Consider the following 14765-nt stretch of genomic DNA (forward strand, 5'->3'; position numbering starts at 1 on the left):
ACAAAAGGTCATACTCGGACTGAGTGTTATTTTTTCTATAGAGATCAAAGGAAGGAAAAATATCAGAATAAGACTATTACACCATTCACTAGATAGGTTTGGGTCAGGAAGTCAGAAGTTATCTGCTACCCCACCATCGTTCTGACTGCATCTACAACTGACGCTAGATGGTATTTCGACAGTGGGTGTTCTAGACGTATGACAAGAAATGTTAAGTGTCTGATGGCTATTCAACCTAGCAGTGGAGCTGTAACATATGGAGATGGACAAAAAGGGAAAATAGTTGGGAAAGGTATCCTGAATGTACCGGGTTTACCTCAATTAGAAGAAGTCCTACTAGTCAGTGGGTTAAGAAAGAGAAGAATGAGTCTATAATAAAAGTTCAGAGATTGAGGAGTGATCATGGAAAGGAATTTGAGAACTCACTATATTCATATTTATGCTCCGAGCAAGGTATATCATATGAGTTCGCAGCCCCTAGAACTGCCCAACATAATGGAGTAGTGGAAAGAATGAATCGAACTTTACAAGAAATGGCTAGAGTTATGCTACATGCCTCGCATCTACCGCAGCGCTTCTGGGCTGAAGCAATACACACAGCCTGTCATACTATAAATAGGGTCTATCTTAGACCAGGAACAACCAAAACACCATATGAGATCTAGAAGGGAAAGAAGCCAAATCTGATGTATTTTCATGTGTTTGGGACAAAGTGTTATGTGCTGGCGGATAGAGAACAAAGAGGGAAGTTCGAACCAAAGAGTGATGAGAGCATCTTCCTTGGATACTCTCCAAACAGTCGTGCTTACAGAGTCTACAACAAGAGGACTCAATCTGTGATGGAATCAGTAAATGTGGGTATAGATGACAGTCCAGAAGAATCAGTAGACACAACAGTGACAGATTCAGTGACAGAGCTTCCTCTCAATGACCCAACTGCCACTAATAGCAACAGTCAGCCCAAACCACAAGAATCGTCAGATGAAGATCAAGAAAGTTCGGAACAGGAGACAAACCTCATAAATGATACAGGTAAAGACAAACCCACCAGAACTCAGAAAAACCATCCATCAGATAACATTATTGGAGATCCATCAGATGGGATGAAGACCAGGAGCAGAATAAGAAATAATCTGACAGAAGTATCTGGGTCTGCATGCTATACCTCAAAGATAGAACCCAGGAATGTTAAAGAAGTTTTACAGGATGATCTGTGGATTAAGGCAATACAGGAGGAGCTACATCAGTTTGAGCGAAATCATGTCTGGGATCTAGTTTCAAGACCTGATGGTGTCAACGTAATTGGAACTAAGTGGATCTTTAAAAATAAAACTAATGAAGCTGGGAATATAGCAAGGAACAAAGCTCGGTTAGTGGCTCAAGGGTATACTCATATTGAAGGGATTGACTATGATGAGACTTTTGCTCCTGTAGCTAGACTCGAGTCAATCAGGATTTTGTTGGCTGTCGCATGTATTTTGGGATTCACACTGTTTCAGATGGATGTCAAGACAGCATTCCTGAATGGCTATCTCCACGAAGATATCGATGTGGCTCAACCTAAAAGTTTCGAAGATCCAGATCATCCATCATATGTCTATAAGCTTCGTAAAGCTCTCTATGGTCTCAAACAAGCCCCACGGGCGTGGTATGAACGACTGACACAGTATCTGCTCCAGCATGGGTATAAACGGGGAAGTGTTGACAAAACCTTGTTTGTAAAAACTACTGGAAGTCATGTAACCATAGCCCAAATCTATGTTGATGACATTGTGTTTGGATCAACCTTACAGAAATACACTGACGAGTTAGTAAAAGTGATGAAGGAAGAATTTGAAATGTCCATGGTTGGTCAACTGACATACTTCCTAGGTCTACAGGTCAAGCAAAGTCCTGAAGGATACTTTATTTCACAAGAGAAGTATGCTAAGAATCTAGTTAAAAAGTTTGATCTGGAATCATGTAAATCATGGAATCATGTAAATCATCTGGATAACACAGTCTATCACAGCTTGATAGGCAGTCTGTTGTATCTAACAACCAGTCGACCAGACATAATGTTCAGTGTTGGAATCTGTGCAAGGTATCAATCTGACCCAAAGGAATCACACCCGATAGCTGCAAAACGCATTCTGAAATATGTTAAAGGAACGATGCAGTATGGCCTCTGGTACTCCAAGGACAGTGAACTGAGTCTTGTTGCATACTGTGATGGTGATTGGGCAGGAAATATTGATGATCGAAAGAGTACTTCTGGAGGATGTTTCTTTGTTGGTAAGAACTTAGTGTCATGGCTAAGCAAGAAACATAATTCAATCTCACTAAGCACCGCAGAGGCAGAATACATAGTTGCAGGTGGATGTTGTACTCAGTTAGTATGGATGAAACAGATGTTTCTGGATTATGGTCTTACTCAAGGGATAATGACACTCTATTGTGACAATGTCAGTGCTATTAATATCTCCAATAATCCAGTTCAACATTCAAACTGACATCAGACATATTGACATCAGACATCATTACATCAGAAACCTGGTTGAATCGAAGGAAATTGAATTGGAATACATTCAAACTGACAAACAACTGGCGGATATTCTGACTAAGCCACTGGACGCTAATCGTTTTGAAATTCTCAGGTCTGCTCTGGGAATTTGCAGAATTGACTAATTAAAGCAGTTGGTCAGTCAGAGAGGAGCAACTGTTGGTTTATACGGGTCAGTATTATGGTTTGACTTTCTTTAAAGATTCCTCTCTATTTTTGTTAAGTGGATTATTTAACCTTTTGTATCTTAAAGATATCTTAAAAGATCTTAATCATCTTTCGAAATTAAAATTTCCTTGGGTTCCGTTTCCTTCCTAAAAAGAAGTCGTACCGTTGTGTCAATCAATCGCGTCTGCATGATATTTGACAAGCCACATTGATTAGGGTTCATCACCCTTAAGTCTATTTGATACCGGGCCAAGAAGAAAAAAAAATATCTTCAAGCATCTCAGCACTCAAACCTTCTCTCTCTCAGCATACCTGTCTTCCGTGATTAGTTCTTCTCCTCTCACGAAAAATTTCTTCAATGGCGGACCCTATAAGAAATATCATCATCAAACTCGAAAGCAAGACACATTCTCCGGAGGTGGCTCTTAAGCATATTTAGACGCTATTGCAGTTTGCTATGGAAAAGAAACTGAAGCTTGATCCTCTGCATCGCGACGAGATTTTGGTGACTGTTATGTCCAACTATCCAGAGTTTTATGCAGAATGGTCTGAAGATGATGCCACTGAACTGCTGATGATGGTTTCCGAAGCCAGTGATGAAGTTTCTCCAGTATCTATTCAAAAACCCTCGGATGGAAATCGGGCCGGGGCATTCCTTCGATACTTTGCGCAACAAGCCCTAGAATTTGTTGAGGTCTCTCGACGACGAACAGAGTCACAGCCTTTGTATCTCGAAGCTGGTCAGAAAGAGGCAAAACACAGACAGGAGATCCTCCGAAACAGGTCAAATAATTCTGAAACTCCTATTGAAATTTCTCCTGATAAACCTGATGATTCTGCTACCCCATCTTGTGTGCCTGTTAATTCTGAAAATTTACCTACTTTGAAATCTGAGAACCCCCTTGTGAATGTTGATCCTTCATCCCTGCCGTTGAGTGAGTTTGTTGATGAGAAAAATGATATCTTCCATGTGTCTGATGAGAAACAAAAATCCTCTGATGAGCCAAACAAACTGAGTTTAGTTGTTTACTCTTCTGATAATATTGCTCTGCCTCCTGCTGAGATTGCTGATGACCCTAAAGAAATTTGCTCTGCCGATGACACTTCTGTCGTACCTGCTAATGGTGAAACTGTTGATCTATCAAGCCCCCATAAGTCTGAGAAAACTGGTGGAATCCCAGTCTACACTGCCACATCGTTAGGTGAAAGTCTGGAGCATGTGCGACATTTTGCTGGACTACCGTCTTCTTCGATTCCTCAACCGTATCGAGTGATTCACCCATCTGAATCCTCCAGCGAAGATGATAACATTCTGGCTGAAGTTTATGTGTCTCAAGTACCTCCATCTGACATTCCAACCATTGAGGCCACTAGTCATCCTGACTCCACAAATTTTAAAATACGAGAGGTTATTAATCTGCTTGATGGTTTTGCTCAAGTATCTGACTCCAGTCATTCTGTGACTCCTGTTCAATCCCCAACCGAAGAAACAAGAAGTTCTAAGAGGAAGAATGTTCCTATAAAAGTTATTGCTGAGACAGGTGATGACAATGCTGACACAGATCAGCCTGAGAATAAAAGGAAGTCTAGTGAAACAGTCAAATCTGAATCTAATCCACCTATCCAATAATTTTTCAAGACTCTACGCTTTTCTGTTAAGCAAAAGGGTTCTGTTGCTGCTCAACCACCTGTTGTCCCCGCATCTTCCACCAAAAAAGTGAAACCTGCTACCTGTGCCAGAGATCAGAGCATCACACCTAAGGTTCAAGCTGCTGAAAGCTCTGACACATCCATTTACAGACTTCAATTTGTTTCTCCTTCTGCTCAAGCCAAGTGGTCCACAATAATCCGAAGAGAACTGATTGTTCAAAGATCGGTTGATGAAAACCAGATGAATTCCGTCTGTGATGTTCTACCCTTGCTGAGAGAAGTGGGTCTTCTGAAGACTGTCACTGCCATCTGTCCTTATTCCAAGATGCTCACATACGAATTTTACAGTAATCTCAATGAGGAGATGGACAATTTGTCTGGAGAGCATGCACTGCAGATTTTCATTCGAGGGAAATGGTATGTGTTTGGCCCTGACATGATTAACGAATACTATGGCTTGCAAGGAGTCCAAGAGGAGGCTATCACTGACTGGGATGCAGTGGCCAAAAAGGTCACAGGTGGACAAGCTGACAGATAGCCTACTGGTGATAAGGATACTCTACCTAGCTCTCAGCTCACCTCAAAATATGTGATTCTTCATGGTCTTGCTCTGCATAACTGGCTCCCTTCGGCACATTTCCATGCTGTCAGCAAGCCACTGGCCAGTCTCTTATTCAGAATTGGAACCAAGATGCCCTTTGGCCTTGGGTCATGGATCTATTCTCATATTCTCACTCTGATTCACCCGAGAGAACAAAAGGTACGACTGCCCTTTCCTAATTTGTTCTTTGGAATTCTTACAACACAAGGCCTTGAGCCTATGACGAGTGAGGTGATCAGTCCGACCCTTCTCTACACGGTGGACCGGCGTCTGTTGATTGGAGAACATATTTGTGATGTTACGCCAGTGACTGCACCCTCTAATCCTGAGACTGATATAGTGGGAGATGACTCGCCGCATGCACGAGATCTTCAACTCTCTATCCAATTGAAGGCAAGAGTCTCTGAGCTCGAGACCGTTCATGGCATAATCGCTAAACAGCTGACAGGGGCTCGTACAGAATTAGCCACTGTTCTTCTTCGTTTAACCCTGACTGAGGCCTCGGCTACTGCTCCTGTGAAGTCTGACAGTGAGACTCCCTCCAACGCTTGACCTAGCTTTGGCTCTCTTTTGGCAAAAAGGGGGAGTATGAACTCAGGGGGAGTTGTTTGTGTTTTTGTGTACCTTCCGGCCATGGCTGGGCGATTGTTTGTGATGGCACCTCCTTTTGAAGAATGTTTTTCTTGACTTTGTTTTGATCTAGCATGACATGTGTGTTGTGTTTTTATTTCTGCAATGTAATCAAATGTTGGGTGGCTTTATGATAGCCTATCTTAGTTATCTCAGTTCTTATGTCTTTCTATATAGTCGAGTTGTTTTGCCAAATAATAGCCAAAGGGGGAGTTTGTTAGTGTTTTAATTGTTTAAAAAACCCGAACTTATAATTGGCAATATTATTATGGGCATACTAAGATAGAATTAGTTCAGTGTTTGTTTTGTTCTACAGAGGACTGATCAACCAGATTCAACAACAGAAGGACTGACACTGAAGATCTGTTTTCCTAAATACTATACGCGGTTTTACAGAAGTCATATTTGGAAGAAGATCAGCGTATCTGCTTTGGAAAGGTATGGACCGAATCCTTAAGATTACATTCTTCAAATATCCTCCTACCATTTACAATCAAAGACATCTGTGGAAGGAGTGTTCTTTTGACGGAACTATAAGTATCCTCATTCGAAGAGAATTAGGGTTACGCCTTTGAGAAAGAAGAAAACTCTTTACATCAATTTGATGAGATCAGATCTTTGATTATCATGCCTCTTCTCAATACAACATGTTCATGGTGATTAAGATGATGAACTTGAGAAGAATCACTGCTGCTTAAACGAAAGGATACTGTGATCACACTGTTGTGGGAACAACTGTAAAGAGCGTCATTGAAGTGGACTGCATCAGAGTGGGCTCTCCAAGTGAAGGGATTTCATTGGACTTCTGTATGCATAGCTCTCCATATTCAACAATCCACTAAACCTGTGTAGACTGGGTATGTACCTTGTGTGGAGCACTTGGGTAAGATTATTGTATATCTACCTTTGTACATTGGATTATGATTTAGTGGATTGGACGCCTATGTGATCGTCCCCCAGACGTAGATACACACTGTATCGAACTGGGTAAGTATTCTGTGTCGTTGGGTTTGTGCTGTTATCTTTCTCTTACATCTTCTCCATGATTTATTATTACTGACTGTCTTCGTAACTGAATCAATCAGTAATCTCTGACAGTTGATTAATCCTGTTAATCTATCTAAAAAGAGAAAATGCAAAATTACAACTTTACATAATGAACATAGCTTCAAAAGACAAAAATACCCTCTAACTTAATACAAATAAATCGCACGTGGTTTCAAAGAGCACCACATCTGATCCGTTAAAAATAAAAATAAACGGACAAGATTAAGGCTCACGAACTCATCTAACTAGGGGGGTTGCACCGGATTGAATATATATATATATATATATATATATATATATATATATATATATATATATATATATATATATAATGTGTGCAACTCCATAATTATAATGCATGTTTATGATCGACTCAATTGAGTTTTTCTTTGGTGTCTAAGATATAAGAGATAAATGGGCTAAGTGCTATAATATCACATATTGTATACGCTTCTCCTTATTTGACAATTTTAAGCATATAATATCTTGATTAGGCTCATATAAATAAGAGAATTTGTTGTTTCTCTTGTTAGTACTTAATTATTTGCTATAGGCCATAATTGTTGAGATTTATCACTATAGCATGAATTTTCAACATGATTTTCTTTAGGTTTCACCTGTCGTTGCTAATCCTAATTTGCTCTTGTGATATCAATTAGATGATATGAGCGAGCCTAAATATTGTGATATATATAGCATGAATATTGAATATAATTTTTCCTAGAAGGAGAAAAATTTATTTCACTAATTATATGATAATAGCACTAGGACAAATTCCCCAAATGTAAAATTGACTTGGTATTGATTTAAAAGTCAATTTTTATTTTTCCAAATTCAAGATTATTGGTTGTGCTAATTTATTAGCATTGTTTCACATGAGTCTTCGACATTGAAATAAATCCCAAATTTGAGTATTTAAACAAAGATGATACTGCCTAATTTTTTTATTTTTTTGTTTTTTTGCCCAGAAGGTAAACACTAAAAGCACTAATTTTTGTTTGTCCCCTTTTTTGTCTAAAACCTTGTGTAACTTTGAAAATGTTGCACGTTTAAACCCCTTAATATTGGCTTAGATTAGTTGTCAAAGTAGATTTGGATTAGTTGCTGGATTAGTCATAACGTCTGGAGTAGTTGACTGGATCAGCGCAAGAAAGTAGTCCAGGAGGTATGAAGCTTCTTCAAATCATTTATTCCAGTCAAGACTCTATCAAAGAGGAGATCTAAATATACTGGAGCAGCCGAAATCAAGGATGGAAAGAGTGCTTGATTTGTGGATCGAAGGATCCTTTACTACCTATATAAAATGCTACTTTGTTTAGCATTGATTACACACTCTTTCACATGATTTTACTCTGAAATTCATTGGTTAGTTATTCCAAATATATTCTGTATTGTTGAGTGTGAAGAAACTCCTTAACCAGTTCATGAAGTAATGAAGATTGCCTGCATATCGTGTCCACTGGAGTAGGCTCTGGAGTAGTTATATGTTATACTTTAGTGTGTAATTAACTCTCCTCTTGTACTCCTTTTTATCATAGTGGATTTGGGTTGATGTGAGTGGCCCCGCAGACGTAGGAGTGAGGATCCGAACTGCGTGAACATTTCCTGGTGCATGCTTTCTCTTACTGCTATCTATTTTATGTTCTGTATTATATATGGAGTAGGATTGCATCTAGTCCAGCTTTATAATTGAAATAAAATTAAATTCTTATGCTAAACCTTGCATTCAAGACTCACGTGCTTTTTCAATTGCTATCAGAGCCCGGAGACTTAAATTACTAGTATAACCGATCTGGCGATCACGTGTTTTTTGAACTCAAGATCTCAACATCTGTCTGTTTTTCTGTTTATCTGGTTTATTTGTTGCTCATTGTGCATTTAGTCTTACAGCATGGAACAACATAGACCACCTCCTGAACTAACAGGTGACAACTATGTGTACAGGAAGGCCCGCACCAAAATGCATCTACGAGCTCAAGGAGAGAGGGTCTGGAGGGCTGTTCTTACTGGTTGGTCTCATCCTACCAAAGATGGAGACAATACAGGAGATCCTCCAGTCCTCAAACCAGAGGCAGAATGGACAGAGACTGAGATGACCACTTTAAGCTACAATCATAAAGTGTTAGATACTATTTTGTCTTTAATGCATGAGAGTCAGTTTACCATTGTTATAGGGTGTGATTCGGCTAAAGAATCCTGGGATGCCTTAGAAACTACCTATGAAGGAACCGCATCGGTTAAACAGTCCAAGCTACAAATGGTTCAATCGGACTTTGAAGATCTAAAGATGAAAGATGATGAAACTATAATGGATTTTCATGCTCGGGTACAGGAACTAGCCAATAGGGCAAGCATCTTAGGTGAGCCAATCACTCAAGAAAGACTTGTCAAAAAGATTATTCACTCACTTCCTCCAAGATTTTGCATCAAAGCTACAACTATTCAGGAGCATGATGGATGGGAAAAGAAAATAGTACAACAATTGATAGGAAGCCTACAAACCTATGAGATAAAAATCTTAGGCGGCCCTGAAACAACAGGAAAAACCGTAGCTTTTACTGTCGAAGACTCTGGAGCTGTTTCTGATCCATATGAGGTAAGTGGCGATCCAGTAGTTTTAATAACTAAAGGTTTTTCTAAATTGTTGCAACAGGTAAAACAACAACAAACTTGAAAATTTGGCAAGTTTCAAAGTCAAAAAAGGATCGGGGTCCAGTGCTATTCGAAACAATCAAAAACCAAACTCGTCCAACCAACGATCAGGCACATCAAGAAACTCTCATTCCAAAGAAAAAACCGAAGGCAAAGGGATCAAATGTTATGAATGTGAAGGATATGGTCATGTGCAAGCTGAATGTCCAGCCTACCTAAGACGGAAGAAGTCGATAAAAGCGGCCTTTACCTGGAGTGATGATGATGAACTAGAAACTGATCCAGGATCTGATCCAGATGAGATATCCGGGAACTTTGTTGCCTTCACGCCCCTCACAACTACTTTACCTGACTCAATAACTGGTGAAGAATCTGAAATTGAAGAGTATGTGTCATCAGAAGATCAAGATTTACCTGCGCCTTCATTTGAAGTAGAATATAAAAAGTGTATGCAAAATGGGAAATACTTGTAAAAGTTAATAAATCTCTGTCTAGTGAGGTTAGCATTCTAGAAAATGCAAAAAAGGTGTATCTATCTAAAATATTTGACAGGGACAGCATCATTGAAGATAGTCACAAGAAATAAGAAACTCTCAAATATGAGCTGGAAGAACTCAAAAATGAACTGTAGCAACTCAAACGCAAGATAAAAATGATGGACAACACATCCACTTTAGACCAAATTTTGGATTCTGGTCGAAAGACATCTACGAACTATGGGTTAATAAGATACTCTGGAGGAAAGGACAAAGCAGCTACAGTTTTCGTCAAAGCCTCAGGCCCTGACTCAGTCACTGGTGCAGATCAAGATAGTCCAGAAACTAGTACAGCTCAACGTCAAGTCAAATTTGCTCTAAGTAAAAAGGCAACCAAGATTAGGTTTTATAATCCTATATGTCATTACTGCAGGGTATGTGGACATACGAAACCGAAGTGCTTCTACTTCTACAAAGACCAACGTGTTGAGAAATACACCAACAAGGCTATCACTCCGTTTGTCAAGCAAATTTGGGTGAAGAAAAGTGATTTTGTCTGCCATGTCTCCTTCCACTCTACAAGTACTAACAGAAAAGAGAGATGGTACTTTGATAGTGGATGTTCACGTCATATGATGGGTGATGCTATGTTCCTTAACAATATAAAGGGAAGTACAAGAGAAGTGACTTTCGGCGATGGTGTAAAGGGAAAGATCACGGGAATTGGCACTCTAAATGTCACAGGTCTACCCAAACTAAACCAAGTTCTCTTGGTGGAGGGCCTTCATGCAAATCTTATAAGCATAAGCCAATTATGTGACCAGGAATGGAAAGTCTGCTTCACAAAGGACAGTTGCAATGTCACAGACTATCAAAAGAACTGTGTCATGGAAGGTAAACGCTCTTCTGATAATTGCTATATACTTACTAACGATGCTTTTTGTTACAGGTCCAGCATAAAAGAATCAAAACTATGGCATCAAAAATTGGGTCACTTAAATTATCGCTCTCTGGAAAAACTAATCAAAATTGAGGGTGTACGAGGTCTACCTAAAATCAAGGTAGAAACAGCTGGAGTATGCAGTGCCTGTCAAGCTGGAAAACAAACTAGAGCAGCGCATACCCCTCAAAATATGATCAATACCACTCACTGCTTGGAACTCATTCACATGAACCTTATTGGACTTACCTGAACAGAAAGCATTGGAGGTAAAAGGTACATTTTAGTTTGTGTTGACGATTTTTCTCGATTTTCGTGGGCCAGTTTTCTCAGGAAAAAAGTCAGAAACTTTCGAATCCTTCAAAGCCCTAGCCCTAAAGCTCCAAAAAGAGAAAGATGAGCCAATCATACGCATTAGAAGTGATCATGGACGTGAATTCGACAATCAAGTGTTTGATGATTAGTGTGCATCGGTTGGTATCTCTCATGAATACTCAGCACCTAAAACGCCACAACAAAATGGCGTTGTTGAAAGAAAGAATCGGACGATTCAAGAGATGGGTCGGGTATTACTCAATGCCAAAGACTTGCCTCAGAGATTTTGGGCTGAAGCAGTAAGTACTGCCTGTCACACTGCATGATAAACCGAGTATATCTACGACCTGGAACGCATCACACTCGGTATGAAATATGGAAAGGTAAGAAGCCTAATATTAACTACTTTCATATTTTTGGCTCACGGTGTTTTATCCTAAAGGACAGAAACCCAACTGGAAAATTTGAGCCTAAAAGCGATGAAGGGTACTTTTTGGGGTTACTCAACGAATAGTCGTGCCTACCATGTCTACAACAAAGTTACAAAATCCATCATGGAATCGACAAATGTGGTGGTTGATGATCAACCTGATGAAATCACTGAGGTTATAAGAGTCACTAACCCCGAAGTTACTCCAGAATCTGACACAAATAATCCAGAACGTCTTGAAATTGCGTCATCAGATCCTACTCCAACTCCATCATCTACTAGTCCAGAACCTGGTCCTGAACCAGATGATGGAGCACTTGAAGTGGCTATCCGAACTCATAAAGATCATCCTACTCAAAACATCATAGGAGACCCATCCTCTGGAGTACGAACTAGAGGGATTAAGCGAAATTACCTCGAGCTTGCAGGGTATACATGTTACACGTCAAAGATCGAACCCAAAACGGTAAAAGAAGCCATATATGATGAACACTGGATTAAAGCTATGCAGGAAGGACTCGGGCAATTTGAACGTAATAAGGTATGTAATCTAGTCCCTAAACATGACAGTGTAAATGTTGTTGGAACAAAGTAGATCTTTCGCAACAAGACTGATTCAGCTGGAAATATTGCTCGCAACAAAGCAAGACTGGTTGCATAAGGCTACACTTGTAGCACGCCTAAAATCTATTCGCCTTCTGCTATGTATAGCGTGTGCTCTAGGAATAAAGATGTATAAGATGGATGTCAAAATGGCTTTTCTAAATGGATATCTATCCGAAGATATATATGTTGCCCAACCTAAAGGCTTCGAAGACCCTCATCATCCTGACCATGTTTACAAACTGGACAAGGCTCTATGTGGTCTAAAACAAGCTGCAAGGACCTGGTATGAAAGACTATCTCAGTATCTTCTCCAGCACGGCTACAACCGAGGGGGAGTCGACAAAACCTTATTTATCAAAAGGTCAGGTAAACATATTACAATTGCTCAGGTTTATGTTGACAATATTATCTTTGGTTCCACTGAAACAGGTGCTACAGATCAACTGGTTCAAGTCACGCAACAGGAATTCGAAATGAGTGTGATCGGTGAACTAACCTATTTTGTAGGACTACAGGTTCAACAAACCAATGAAGGTATTTTTATATCTTAAGAAAAATATGCAAAAGGCCTTCTAACGAAGTTTGAACTTGAGTCAGCTAAAGAAACACGAACGCCAATATCTACAACTACAAAATTAAGCAAAGATGAATTAGGGAAGCAATTTGATCCTACTCTATATAGGAGCATGATCGGAAGTCTACTGTACCTAACAGGAAGTCGTCCAGAAATTATGCTCAGTGTTGGAATATGTGCCAGATTTCAAGCTGCCCCTAAAGAATCACACCTCAAAACCGTGGAAAGAATAATTAAATATGTTAAAGGTACTCTCAATTACGGCATTTGGTTTTCCAATGATACTAACTTGAACCTTGTAGGATACAGTGATGCCGACTGGGCTGGGAATGCAGATGAGTACCTCTGGTGGTTGTTTCTTCTTTGGAAAAAACTTAGTTGCCTGGCTAAGTAAGAAACAAAATCCAATATCTCTCAGCACAGCTGAAGCTAAATATATAGCAGCAGGTAGCCGCTGTACGCAACTCCTATGGATGAGACAAATGCTTCTAGACTGTGGTTTACATCAAGGGTGCATGACACTCTATTGCGACAATACCAGTGCTATCAACATCTCTAAGAACCCAGTTCAGCATTCCCGTAATAAACATATTGAAATACGGCATCACTTCATAAGAGAATTGGTAGAGGACAAGGAGATCAATCTGGAGTACATTTCAATGGAGAAAAATCTAACTGACCTTTTTACAAAACCACTTGACAACGCAAGGTTTGAGTTACTCCGGGCTGCTCTTAGAGTGTGTAGGTTTTCCATCTAAGTTTGTTTTTCTTTTTCTTGAAATAATAAAGGTTTTTGTGTTTCTTTGTTTTGTGTTTGTTTTTTCCTTCTTAGATTTAATCCAGAAAGTCCTCCAGATCCGCTCTCTGCTCCAGTCAGTACTCCAGACTGTATAATCAGTCATTAGATGGCACTAAATATCTCAACATTTTTTATTATTTTTTCTTTCTCCTGGCTGTTATACACCGCAGTATCCTTCCCCAATTTTTAGAATCTAATCCCTAATATCTCTCTCCATTTCCTTTAACTCTTCTTAAACTTTCCTTCTCAAATTCGAATCCTAGACAAAATCTTCCATAAAATCTACTCGCCATCTCCTCTATCTCACATGGCTGGCCATTCTAATCTCAATCCTTTCCTATTTTACCTTACTGATGATGAGTGATTGCATCTTTATCGCCAAATCCTTCGGGGCATCGCTCTGATTTCGGATCTTTCCTCCCGCCATGTGCTTGCGACTCTACTTTGACGTCCATCTCTAATGGAAGAATTGTCTGTGAGAGACTCAAAAGAGATCTTTGCCAGAGCTTCGGGCATCATAGATGATCCCTGGCCTCTTGCTGAGGTGTTCGACGAAGAGGATCTTCAGGCAGAGCTTCGGGCTCCACAGCTACGGGCTCAATCTACGGTTTGATTTCTTTATCCTCTTAGGAAGTAATAACCTGTTGTTTTTTCCTAGGCATGCAGAACATCCTTGTGTTCTAATTTGCTTTTATCGCCTTGGTTGTGTTTGGTTTGCTTTGTGTTGTTGCTATGTTTTTTGTCTTAGGATCCCTCTGCCTGTCTGTCTCTTGTGCCTCTGTCTACAATTGCTTTCAAAGGTTCCCTACCTCAACGCTCAGACGAGGCCATCCCAAAAATGGCTGAGCACTCACAAGATCCAGCCTCTGCTACAGCTTCTACTCCAGCCGCTGCTCCAATTACTGCTCCAGCTGTCGATCCTGCCTTTGCTCGAGGCTCTGTTCCAGAGGATGTTGGGGTTTCTATTCATGACATAGTCTCTGAGCCTGAGGATCCCTCCGTACGAGCAGACATTATATCGGATATCATTGCCAATATGCCCAACACTGCCCGTGCACAAAGGGCTGTCCCAGTGATCACTGTGCCGTTTGCAACATCTAAGGCCAAAGGGAAGGCCAAAGTCACTGATCCAGATGAAACTCAAGTTGCGCCTATCCCAGCTCCAACGGCTAAGAAAAAATTGAATCTCTCTGAAGATATTGAATTTGTATCTGAAACTCGCCCAAGTAAACATTCTGAACATCGTCTGACTAGCCTTGCTCTGCGTACTAGATCGAGGACTGGCTTGTCTACTCTAGCTCCTCCTCTAGCCTCTGCTCCTGTTCCAAAGCTAGC

Source organism: Ipomoea nil, unplaced genomic scaffold (assembly GCF_001879475.1).
Source record: "Ipomoea nil cultivar Tokyo-kokei standard unplaced genomic scaffold, Asagao_1.1 scaffold0209, whole genome shotgun sequence".
In the NCBI taxonomy this organism is placed as follows: domain Eukaryota; kingdom Viridiplantae; phylum Streptophyta; class Magnoliopsida; order Solanales; family Convolvulaceae; genus Ipomoea; species Ipomoea nil.